Source organism: Schistocerca piceifrons, chromosome 6, assembly GCF_021461385.2.
Source record: "Schistocerca piceifrons isolate TAMUIC-IGC-003096 chromosome 6, iqSchPice1.1, whole genome shotgun sequence".
NCBI classification, from domain to species: Eukaryota; Metazoa; Arthropoda; class Insecta; order Orthoptera; family Acrididae; genus Schistocerca; species Schistocerca piceifrons.
The window spans coordinates 131,215,261-131,228,794 of NC_060143.1; positions in this window are offsets into that span (position 1 = coordinate 131,215,261).

Below are 13,534 nucleotides of genomic sequence, written 5' to 3' on the forward strand. Positions count from 1 at the left end.
GACTCTGTGGAAGAATTTCGGTAGCTTGGGGGTCGGAAAAGCAAAATCGGATACTGATTTTCATGACTCAGCTAACGAATTAAATGAATACACATACCGCTGATAATTACCGTCCACAAGAATCCCTAAACTGGATAACTAACCACGATACCTTCCATCTAAAACATGTAACAATAAATGCGGCTAGAAAGGCAATAATGATAGTATCAATATAACCGTGATTAAGAATGTTGCCGATATGTCTTAACTGACATATTTAATTTTTCCCTCGTGAACGGAATATACCCCACTGCATGGAAAAGAAGCGTAATTCGGCCCTTCCTCAAGATCGAAAACCCGCAAGTGCCTAGTGATTAACGACCAATTGGCATACTGCTTGCTGTTTCCAAAGCACTTGAATATATTGTTCATGATCAAATCACTGCATGACTTCCAGCTATATGACAAATTTCAATCCGGATTCCGTAAACACCACAGCGCAAACAATGCTCTAATTAAAGTAACTGATGACCTGAAATATTCCATCGACAGCCGAAAGGCAACAATATTGACGCTATCAGACTTCAGCAAAGATTCTGACACTGTTAACTTTGACATATTGCTCAGAGAAATGCGACAGCTTAATTTCTCAAATAGTGCAGTGAGGTGGTTTGAAAGCTACTTAAACGATAGAGAGCAATGTGTTGCCTGTGTAAATGAAAAATCTTCCTGGAGACATGTCTCCTCAGGAGTGCCACAAGGATAAGTGTTAGGACAACTTTTGTTTTGGTTGTATGTCAATGATATTTCGTCGGTTCTGTCCTCCTGTAAATATCATTTCTATGCCGACGACCTCCAGCTTTACCTAGGCGTCAGACCTGAAGATATAAACACTGCAATCGCTCAGATGAATCGTAATCTGTCTTCTGTGGTGACATGGACAAAAAACCTGGGGCTTAAACTAAATGCAAAAAAGACACAAGTAATCCTTATAGCTCATCAGAAATTAATAAGTTCAGATTTCCGCGAACGGCTGCCTCCTGTTCTGCTCGATGGTATTCCAATACCGTATCAGAAAACAGTTAAGAACTTGGGTGTAACTATGAAAGAGCATCTTAACTAGGCAGAGAATACAGTCGCAGTATGCTCTCAAAAAGTTTCGGAGCGTATTCCCACAGGACGTGAAAAGCCAGCTCGTGCAAGCACTCGTTCGACCGAACCTCCACTGTTGTGATGTAATTCAACAAGGCGTGCGTAGTGTAAACAAAAGACGGTTAGAACTAACCATGACTGCCTGTGTGCGTTACACCTGCAACATTCGTCGAGTAGATCATGTTAGTACCTCATACTCCCAACTAGGGTGGCTGCGGCCGGACAAATTGCGTGACTACCGCATTCTATGTCTACTTCACTTGCTCCTCGTCGCGCAGGCACCCCAGTACCTTGGTTCAGAGATTAAACACCTTTCATGCCATCATAATCGAAACAAGAGGTCATTGATGTTTGGTATCCTAACCGTGCCCACTCACTAAACAAAAACATTTGCAAACTCCTTCTCTGTTGTCGCCGTCTGCCTCTGAGAACAAAATTCCCCTTATTTTGCCCTAAATTCATTCCCCTGCTGCTTTTAAGAAGAAGTAGAAGCATTTCCTACTATCATCCTCATAACGTTTTCCACAAAATTAATGTACAAGGCCAATCCTCCTCTCTCTCAAATAGCAAAGCTAGTGTCTCTTGTCTTGCTCCTTTGTCTTCTTCCTCTTCATCTATTTCTATTAGCCACGTAATCTTCTTTTCCTTTATTCTTCCTTAATGTGTTTCATCATGTCCCTATTCTTCTCCTCCCTTCACCATCAGTATCCCTCGTATCCCCTGCTGGTGGCACTCCTATTTAAAATCTGTCTGTATCATAATGTCCAATTATAGCAGTACTTATCATCTACGAATATAAACCGTATGTCTATGTATTTTTCCAAGTGAACCTTTGTAATTGTTTATTTCACGTTTTTTTACTAGATGTAGTTTAACATGCATACTATAACATATGAAAGCAAAATAAGTAGAACGCCAGGTTAGATGTAGGAGAGGTCCTGATGGTCCTAATCTTGCCAGGTTAAATAAGTAAATAAATAAATAAATAAAATATATTTGTATTTCCAAATTTTTCTGCCTTTGGTTAATAAAGTAACATGAAAAGTAAGAGTCTCCAAAATGGCAAGGTAGCCTGGAAAAGTAAAAGCTGTTTGTAACACAGAATACTCCTCAGTTTCTTGCCCTGTGCCCTAACAGATTTTGGGAAACATCCCTGGCTAGTAAGAGCCCCCATTCACAGGCTGACTCCACGTTCTACTGACATCAATTCATACACCATTTGTGTGCCCATAATCATGGAACCGGTTAACCACAGGACATTGAACAAAGAAAAAGGAAAGAAAGACTCGTATCAATGTTTGATCCTTCCCCCTCCCCCTGAAACGTCCCCTTAGAAAAATTATACATGACTGTGCTTAAACTGACACACAATATTTTTTAGCGCAACGCAATCTGACTTTCAAAAATCCCTACAAAAGAATGGGCCTGACTAACATTAACCTATACCTTACACAAATCACTTACCTCATAAAAAATCTTCGTTACTCGAACTACTGCAATACAGCGAGCGCCACTACTGCGAGCTAAATAAAAGATTCAAACTACTGAAGGCACTAACTACTGATAGGCATAGTTAGCAAATGAAAGATTTTGATAGAGAACAAACAATTTATTTACCTTAATAGTGTTCAAAAGTCATAATATATATAGCAGTTCATGACATCCAGTCTTGCAAATTTCAAAACTTCGCCATTTCTCTCCCCACATTCACCACTGCTGGCGGCTCACCTCCAACTGCGCAACGCTACGCGCTGTTAACAGCCAACTGCACAACACTACAATGGCCACCAACAATGCAAACCAGCCACAGACTGCACACCCAGTGATTTTCATACAGAGCTTTACGTGGCGTTACCAATATAAAAACCTAAACAGCCTACTTACATAGCCCCCATGCTCCCCACAAAAAATTTTACAAATTGTTTTGGGCAGTGGCCAATACAGATTTGAAAAATTTTTTCATAATTACAGTAACAAAGAAATCAAATGCACACACTTATTGATACAATGTTGGTCAAAAGCTAAAATTTTCTCACAGTCCATAAAGACAGTCCTGATCATTCATCACAGTAAAATTGCAGTGGTTTTTTTTCTCAAAGTCTGAGCAGTAAAAGATAATGCACACGGAAGTAGTGGATTTCCATGCAGTCTTGAAGAAGTAGTGTTGTCCTTCCAATGGAAAATCAGTGCTGACTCTTGACATGCAGACAGGTAATGGGCCACACCAGAGCAAACCCACAGCAGAGTCAGTCGACGTTTTGAAGAATATTGGTAGGTAGTAGGTAGGTCATCACAGAGCAGACCCACTGCAGTCCTGTTAGAGATTATGGTATTGGTGGGCCATCAGAGGTGCAGACCCACTGCGGTCCTTGTAGAAATAATGGTACTGGTGAGTCATCAAAGACGCAGACCCACTGTAGTCCTTGTAGAGATGGCCAGCAAGCATCTGTTGCGACTGTGCAGGTGCACAATCACCATCGAAGAGTCTTGCGGACAATATAGCAAGTCCATAAACCACCACTTGTGCACTCACAAAAATTTTTTTTGAAATGTCCTTAGAACCAGCAATGCTCTTAACCAGTCCCTTGCTGAATTATCAACACACGTGCAAACACTAACAGTTCCTACTTCTCACATATTGTCCATATACTGTGACCAACAGAAATGTGTGCAGTGAAATGTAACTTAATTTGAAGAACTGGTGTCTATTACAATTTTATACCATAAGAATACAATAACAAAGGTACAAAATACATCATTAAAAACATAATAATACAGATAACATTTGTAGTAGTACAGGCTTTACAAAACAATAGAAGTATACATATACATCAGTGTAACAGGAATTATGACATAATTAAATACATAAAAGATCAGAATAACTTTTGAAACATCAACTTCACACATGAGCATTAAAACAAAACAGAATAAATAATGTCTAAGCATCTTTACAAGGTAAATAACATATTATCAGCTAAACACATACAGACAGGAAAAACACAAATTCACATAGTGTAATAACACAAAAATACGAGACAGGGTTTGTTTTCAGTGTGACATTTGGTACTGCAGTCCACCCCAAAAATTCATTCCATAGATCTTTCGTCTTATTTCAACATTTGTTTCCACCAAAAAAATCCTCTCCATGCATGCTTTCTGTATTTATATGTTCACATATTTCTTACCTCATTATTTATTTTCCATTATCTTACCTCATCATTTATTTCCAAGAAAATCCTACCTAAACCTGTTATCCATAAACCCTACTTTTTTGTTCATATCCCCTTTCAAAATACTTTTTTGGCCAAATCATTTTCTTATAGCTTCTCAATGCATTTCTTCCAATTCATCACAACTCGTTCTCTTATATAGCCTACCCCATCTTAAGCTAACTTAAATCTACTGAGCTCAGATGCTAAACTAAGGGACGAGGCAATGCAGCAGCACAAAACAATTAACACAAACAGCAATAAAAAATGCAAATTGGCAGAGCTAGCAGCAGTAAATGTAATAACTTATATCTAAACATGACAACCCCACAAGCAGAAAAAGTAGTACACTAAAGACAACAACGCAGATAAGGGAAATGTTTATTCACATCTTAATGTCTATGTAATGAAAGTGGTGCACCACAAAAACTTATTCTATGAAATAAATTACCAAGTACTTGAATAGAAAGTTATGTATGCAGTTCCTGTGAAGGGAAATGTCTTTTTGTGCTCCCTCATTTTTTTGGAAGTATATCACAAATTTATTATTTACTGGATCTGTAGACAGAAAATATTTATATTAGTACATCTATAAAATTTTATTTTAACCAATGCTGCAGTGCGGCTAGAAACTACATATTAAACAAAATAGGCAAAGCAAGGCATGAAACGTCATTCACTAGCCATATGGCGTCTCGCAAGGCAAAAAAAATCTCTCAACTAGAAAGACAACAGATGTAAAACGTTCCTCACCATTTCATTAGGCATTTTAGTAAATATCATAAATTAAGAGATCCACAGTGTAATTATATGTTTTCAAGTTTGAGCGTGTCGTATTTGCGATGCTTTCGACAAGGAAATGTCAATAACAAGGATAATGGCTTCTTTTTTTTCTCCACCTAATGGCTTTCTTTTGTCAGACGACTATCTCTCAGCTGGGCACCCAAAACTCATTACGTCAAGGTCACTTACCTTTCTTACCGAAATATTTACGACAGCAGTTTCCGCTACAGTGACAGTCTCATATAAAAACAATTTCACAGGTCAGGAATTTGCTTTACAAATCTGTAGAAACAAGATCCAAAACATTTTCGTCGGCTTTGTGAAACATTCATGCATGTACACACATTTCATAATTCTTAAAGTACGATTCTTGGTTTCCAACATCCTCTTTCACAAACCAAAGTCGCTAACCACTACTTATTATTCCATACCTTATTACACATATACATATTCGTCGACACTTCTTCAGTATTTCATCATAATAAATATGTAGCATAATCAAATTCCTCATATAGCATCAGCTTATTGATCATAAACATACCACAATAGCATAATACACATCGTCATCGTAATAATAACATCAACACAGATCAATCACATCTCAAAATCGTCACAGCTTCTTTCAATAATTTCAAGAGCTAAGAAAAATTCTCTGCTCATTTCAATTGTGTCATCTACCTCAAACGTACTTTAAAAATCATGATCCCATACCAAATACATCATTCAAAGCTCTCATAGTATCACAATGGTTCCGAAAAAATATGAACAGTTCACAAAAGTACAGACGAAATACAATTTCATAAGTATGAAGTTATCCAACTGTGTAATTGCGTTAACATGTGTCACTGATGTAGGAAAAGAATGTTTGTTTCTCTGTCAAATAATCAGATAGCTGTGTAATTCTGTGTTAGAGAAATATGATACCGATGTGTAAAGTTGTGTAAGCAAATACCATATTAGCTAGGGCTCCTTGTGCTTGCCAAACACATGGTACACAAAGTAAGCATGTACCCCCTGAGGACTTACGTAATTAAACCCTCAGGTGTTACAGATTACAGAAACGCAATGAAACGTATCACGGAAAAACTTTCTTTGTAATTCAAAAATCTTTGAAAATAAATGTTTTAAGTACAAAATTAATCACTCAAATGCGTGTACTGTAGCGCTAAGCTGTGCGTCTTGTTGTAAGATAATCTCTGTGGAAGTGTCGTAGTTATCGTCCTCCGAAAGCTAAGTTCTGCAGAAGTCAATGTACTTACCTCATGATAAACAAAAGTGAAATGCTTTGCGTATAGGTATCTTACTTATTACGCTTATTGCCGTTATGAAGTAAGTACTGTACTGTAACGTATTGTTGTGCTACAGAAAAGGCTGTCTCATTGTAGCTATACCACAAAGTTACTACTAAAACATGTTTTACTTTCCAGAATAATACAGAAAAGGTGTGCAGATATAAAAGAGATACACTGCAAAAGCAACAATGTAAATTGTGTCACATATTAGTAGCGTCGTGATATAATCGTGTAGCTATCAAAGAAACCAAATATTAAGTCATCTTTAATCGCACCGAAAGTACTTCAAATAAAGAGTATCTTTTCAAGTAAACCAAAATGTTGCATTAAAATCTCATTAGCAGTATGTGTTCTAAGTATGTAAGCGTGATAGTCGTTACATAATCGTGCAACTAACAAGCAGGAATGTACCAATAACAACACTGTGTCGTCTGTTCACTATAACAATGCATTCGTAATTTCTGTTTAAATAAGTTCTCTTGGTTCTTGACTGGATATTTAACTTCAAACATTGTTGCGTGGTAACAGTTTCTTAAGTCTGACAAAGCATACTAGTAATGTGAAGTGAAAAGTTTTATGGCAAAGACAAAGTTAAAAAGCAGATTATCTTTCAATAAACGGCATTACATGTGAAATGTGGTGTAAACCTTTACTCTTCCTAGTACACAGAGTTTCAACTTCAACGCAATTATCATGTGGTATACGTTGGTAAAGAATACTGGAATTTTTCTCAAGGTTAGCGTCTATGTTATTTTTCTCTGAGCCAGCCGGCGCACATGGCTGCCTGCAGTGCGAGTCATTGTCTATCTCTTTGTTGGCGCGCATCGTCATTGGGATTAGGAGACCCAACTTCTACAAATTCACCTTGCCGAGAGGGCCCCGCCCTGTTTGAACCCCGCCAGTTCTGATGCAATTCAGGTCTGTCGTTACGATCATATCGTCTGTCATCATGTCGGTAGATTCCATAGTTTCTTTCTTGTCGGTCACGTGGTGGAGAATTCCTCCCTGAATCGTAACTGCGCGCTGGACTGTTGCGTCTATTCTGTCTCCCCTGGTAATAATTATTTTGGTTCCCATATCGTCTGTTTCTCTGATTGTCTCTGTGATAGTTACTACCACAGGGAAGTGATCTTTACCTGTAATTATTACTACTCTGCCAACGGTTGTCATATGGGTGGTGTCTGTTTTGGTCACGATTTGTGTTGTGAGAATAGCCTTGTCGTGTCCTGTTATTATTTATTTCATCGCGGAATTGCGACAGATGTGACCTGTAATTGTTGTGTTCCTGTTTTCGCATTCTGTGATTGTCAGTGTCAATTTCTAATTCTTGTAAGAGTCCCTGAAAAGCTTCAATGTCATCTTTGCAACGTCCTGCCAAAATAATGTGTCGTAAATGTTCAGGTAATTTGATTAAGCAAATGCGGATGGGTTCTGAGTGGCTGTATGGGTTTGACAGGTACTGATTCTTGTGCATCATATCTTCAAAATATTTCACAATACTGGAAAATTCAGATTGTTCGAAATGTTTCATCATTATGATGCTATGTTTTACTCGGTCTTGTGTAGCTTGAGACCAATATGCTGAGAGGAAGGCATGATAAAATTCTCCTTCACTGGACATTCGTGAATGACCGATCGCATTCTTTCAGCTGGTTCATTCTCTAAGTAGCCACACATAAATTCTAATCTGTGCTCTAATGACCAGTTGGGAGGAAAACAATGAGGGAATTGATGGAACCACGCTTTTGGATGAATGTTGTTGCCAGAATTCTTAAATGTTTTGAATTTACGTGTAGCAATGAAAAGTTTATAGTCAAAATCATCGTGTCGGCGAGTCACATATCGGTCATTGTTACGTCGTGTCGGCGGTTCCATCTCAAAATTCCGTGCACCTTGCCAATTTCTTTCATAATTTCCGAAATGCCCTGTGTTATTATTTTGTGGCTTTTCCGTATTTCTGTAAGTCCCTCTTCCCATGTTGGAGCGCGAGTGTCCTCTGAAATATGTAATTTTTGTATTACTTGTGCCAACTGATCTTGTACTTCCCGGATTTCTCTTTTGTGTTGCGTATTAATTTGATTCTGATTTTGTTTGAATTTCTTAATTTGTTCATACTCTTCTGTGTAAGTGATGGCTACAGGTCTCGTGTCATTCAGATCATCATCTACCTTTGCAGATAAGTTAGTGAACTGATCCGAAAGTTCTGCTACTTTCTCCGATAGTGTACTTATTTCCGCAGTGTGTTTTTCTGAACCAAGTTTCAGAGTGTCCATTTGTGTTGAAGTCGTATCTACTGTGTCCTTTAAGTTTTCCTGAGTTTTTGCAAGTAGCGTATCCGAATCGGTAGATGCAACTGAGTCAATTTTAGCCCCCAAGGTCTCATGATTTTCATGAACAATGGTTTGCAATTCTTTTATGGCTGCTTCGTGATTCTGTAATGCATTTTCATGCCGCAAAAAAAAGGTTGTAAATGCTCACAATTTTGTGTTTTTACGTCATTACAGACTTTTTGATATTTCGATTCAATGTTATGTAACTCAGTAGTTAAATCTTCACGTGTTTGTTCAAGTGTGGTGTCTAACTTTTGAAGCTTTTGCTGTGTTTGTCTCTGATTTTGTTCCATTGTGTCTAACTTTTGAAGCTTTTGCTGTGTTTGTCTCTGATTTTTTTCCATTGTATCTAACTGTTGCTGTGTTTCTCTCTGATGTTGTTCCACTGTGTCTAACTTTTGAAGATTTTGTTCCATTGTGTCTAACTTTTGAAGCTTTTGTCCCTTTTGTTACATTTATTGTAATAACAATGCACTGGTGTCTGAAACATGTTCCTCAGTGCTATTCGGCAATGCATTTGAACCGGCGATATTCGCATTTTGAAAAGCAGAAAATATGTCTTGACTTATTTGAGAAAACGGCGAGGACGCAAAACCTGAATCTACAGTATTTGCAAGATTGAGTCCTGTCATTTCGGATTCCCGAGGCAAGCTGTTGCGGACCGATCGATCGATAATGCTTCCCTGTTCACTAATTGTTTCACTGCCTACACCATTATTTGCAGCCCGCTCCATTTCTCTATGCACAATTACCAAATTGCTACTTTGAACACCGAGCGAGGTGGCGCAGTGGTTAGACACTGGACTCGCATTCGGGAGGACGACAGTTCAATCCCGCGTCCGGCCATCCTGATTTAGGTTTTCCGTGATTTCCCTAAATCACTCCAGGCAAATGCCGGGATGGTTCTTCTGAAAGGGCACGGCCGACTTCCTTCCCTAATCCGATGAGACCGATGACCACGCTGTCTGGTCTCCTTCCACAAACCAACCAACCAACCAACTACTTTGAACATTAGTTAATTCATTACACGGTGGCGCTAACACACTGCTTTCGTCTTCACTGTCATTTCTCAGTTTACTTTGGAGCCTAGTATTACGTTTTTCACACGCCATTATTGTCACAATATTTCACACGACAACACAGAAAAGCACAATTTGAAGAGCAAAATAAGAAAACACATTAACATAGCATTGAAAATGATATCTCGTTAATTGCAAGCGCAGCTGCGAAATACTTGGTGCAAATCTACATGCATGCCACAACTGTTTTACTGTACAAGAATGAAAAAATACAACTACAAAGGAAATTCTCTCTACAATTACGCGCTAGCAATAAAAAAGGCTGCACTAATTGCACAAACTACAAGAAAAAATCAGAAGATTCCCGTGAGGTATCCTCGGCTAAGGGTCGACATATGAAACGTCCCCTTAGAAAAATTATACATGACTGTGCTTAAACTGACACACAATATTTTTTTAGTGCAACGCAATCTGACTTTCAAAAATCCCTACAAAAGAATGGCCCTGACTAACATTAACCTGTACCTTTCACAAATCACTTACCTCACCAAAAATCTTCGTTACTCGAACTACTGCAATACAGCGAGCGCCATACTGCGAGCTAAATAAAAGATTCAAACCACTGTAACTACTGATAGGCATAGTTAGCAAATGAAAGATTTTGATAGAGAACAAACAATGTATTTACCTTAATAGTGTTCAAAAGTCATAATATATATAGCAGTTCATGACATCCAGTCTTACAAATTTCAAAACTCAGCCATTTCTCTCCCCACATCCACCACTGCTGGCGGCTCACCTCCAATTGCGCAACGCTACGTGCTGTTAACAGCCAATTGCCCAACACTACAATGGCCAACAACAATGCAAACCAGCCACAGACTGCACACAGCACAGCACAGCACAGCACAGGTGTCGTTACCAATATAAAAACCTAAACAGCCTACTTACACCCCCTTCCTCATCAAGACAAAGACTCTACTAACTGAACATAAGTGGAAACATCATTCGTTTACATGTACATATATCCAATGTCTGCAGACCTGTGTACAGAATCACAGTACTTCATGAAATGCTGGTAATTGTGAATGAGTTCATATAGGATTAATTTTGATATTTTTAAAGCTTCGAGAGTTTTATGGTGCTGTGGTTTTGAAATAAAATTCATTACATATTTACTGCTAACCTCTAAAATTTGCAGATGAAAGGTATTTTTATCTTAATTTCACTTCCTGGGTGTTATACTAAAGCTTTGTTTTAAACGCTGATGCAAACATATTATTATTGTATCATTTTATATATTTTATTTGTATTATTATGACACACTAACATTTGGTATAACAGGAAGTTAACTGTGTTGGTCAATGGGGTTGCGGCGGGAGGGGGGGGGGGGGGGGGAGGAGGAAGGGTTTGAGTCTGTGACAAACTGGGACTCTATCCTGGAGATGAAGCTGATTTTAATAGTTATGCAGATATTGCATAAACGTTTTCCACTACGTCGCTATGTACACTTCCTGTGTCCAAAACAAAAATAATCGCACTTTGTTGTTCCCGGAATCCTGGGGGCTCAAAAATATAGGCAATGCCTTGGAGTCCCACTACGCCCTATCAAGCATTCTTACAGTGTTTCCTTATGAAAGGTTTATGCTATTGCCGACCTGCCCATTATTATGTCACTGGCCCTGTTGAAGTCGTGGAAACAACAACGTCTGCCACATTTCGAAACAGCTCTTCCCAATTACCTTGAAGAATGGGCCATACAACCTTTCGTAAGAAATGGAACAAAACACGGTTAATTTAGAGGAATCTCTATCGTGCTTAAGAATATTCCTAGAGCACTGTAGTTGCTATGGCGCATGTCATGTCCATAAACTTTACCACTATCGTGAAATGTTGCCACATTATTGAAAATTAGGTGCAGTAAATATCATTTGTCTTCTATGCTGATGTCGACATGCATGTCTTTATAATGAACACTAAGAGCAAGCGCTAATTTCAGTCATGGATTGTAGACCAAACGTCGTGTTAACATTCGCCACATAGTCGTACGGGAACTGCAAATTCTCTGCTTGAGCGGCGAGTAGACCTTCCTGGTCTCCGCTCAAAGGCCCGCCGAATTTTTTCCACTCTTTCCTCGCAAGTGCGAGGTCGGCCTGAATTTTGCCTTTGAACAGATATCCTGACCCTTCAAACAGACGATAACAACGAGGAATGTGCATCGTCACAGGAAAGACTGTGCCAAAAGCCGGCTAAAATCACGCTCTAATGCAATCACATACTAACACTTTTTCAGTTTTAGCACTCAAAAAGCGTTCTGTTGAGCGGAGGCAATTGTACTTTAGACCGTTATAAAAAAGATAAATGCATGGAATGGCATCTACGTTTCTATACAACTCAAGGCCACACCATTCTATTAAAACATATTTCCTTCACGGAATTTGAAACTTTCCTTCTCGTCCCTGTCTCGCAGGTTCCATAGAATCAGCGATGAGCCACTTGCACCCACATCTATAATCAACAGCCACACAAAATGAGCGGTGCGCGAGACAAATTACGCTATGTACTGTTCCGCAGACACATTCGGAATTATGTAATGGTGGGCGCGGATTAATTCTCAGTGTTGCTACACATCGGTCTAAATATAGACCGCCATCTTAGCCTCAACCCGCGAGACAGTGTTAAACTAGTATCTACACCTGTATCACTAATCAGTGCCCTGCAGCAATCTAACAGCTATCAAAAGAAAGATACAATTAGACTGGAAACTAAACACCGTCTCCAAAAGGCTGTTGGCACTGACTGCGTGAACAAAACAGGCTAAGAAAAGCTAAAAACGGGAAGGCCAAACATAAAATTACCGAACTTCAAGCTTCCACTCTCACGAATGGAATTTATTGTCTTCTATAAGATCTCGCCAAAACCACGTAGTTGTATCAAGCAGTACCTCGAGCTAGCTGTTGTCTCCAAGTTAATATCAAGCCTCTGCCCACCGAGCAATGGTCGCTCACTAAGCTACACCTCAGCCCTTCAACATGTGCACAGGAAACCCACTGGCAAACTCTTTCAGTTTTCTCTAGCAGAAGGACAACTTACTGATCACTAAGGAACGCTTCCTCCGCACTTCACACACGCAACCCTCCACAGGGACCACTTCACCTATCCTAAACTCGCGAAAGTTGCTGCATGACTGAGCTCCAGACTTTTCCACAAACCTATTTTACTTTCATCCTTTTTGCTAGTCATGTTCAGGATCTGAATCAATGAACTTCGTTCTGAGATTTCCTGCACCCACTGCTAGAGTTCTGCCGCCGCAGCAGTTACTTTCTTCTAGGACCTCGTTTGTTTGTATCCTGAACTGCGAAACAGCAGCCATTCAGGGAGAAAACACTCCGCCTTGAAATCAGCATAGCCGGCCTAGACCATCACACATTTAGTACTCTTAAGAGAAGACCGGCCCGTTCTCCCCAGACACTGGACGTCGCAAATAGAGTAGGCAACAGGACGCGCACGTAGGCGGGCCGAAAATATATTACACTAGCGATCTAACCAGGATTCCCTCTAGACAACTTTTCTGGCATTTCTGTAATGACTTATGTACACAAATATTTCTCGTGAATCATTCTATCTGTTGGTGAAACTACTAAACTCTGTTCGAAAAGGCCTCGGAAGTCCCTAACGGTAATGAAGGACCGTCGCGACAGCCTCAGGCGATAGGCGTCACTGGATGCGGAAGTGGAGGGGCGTGTGGTCAGCACACAGCTCATCTGGCC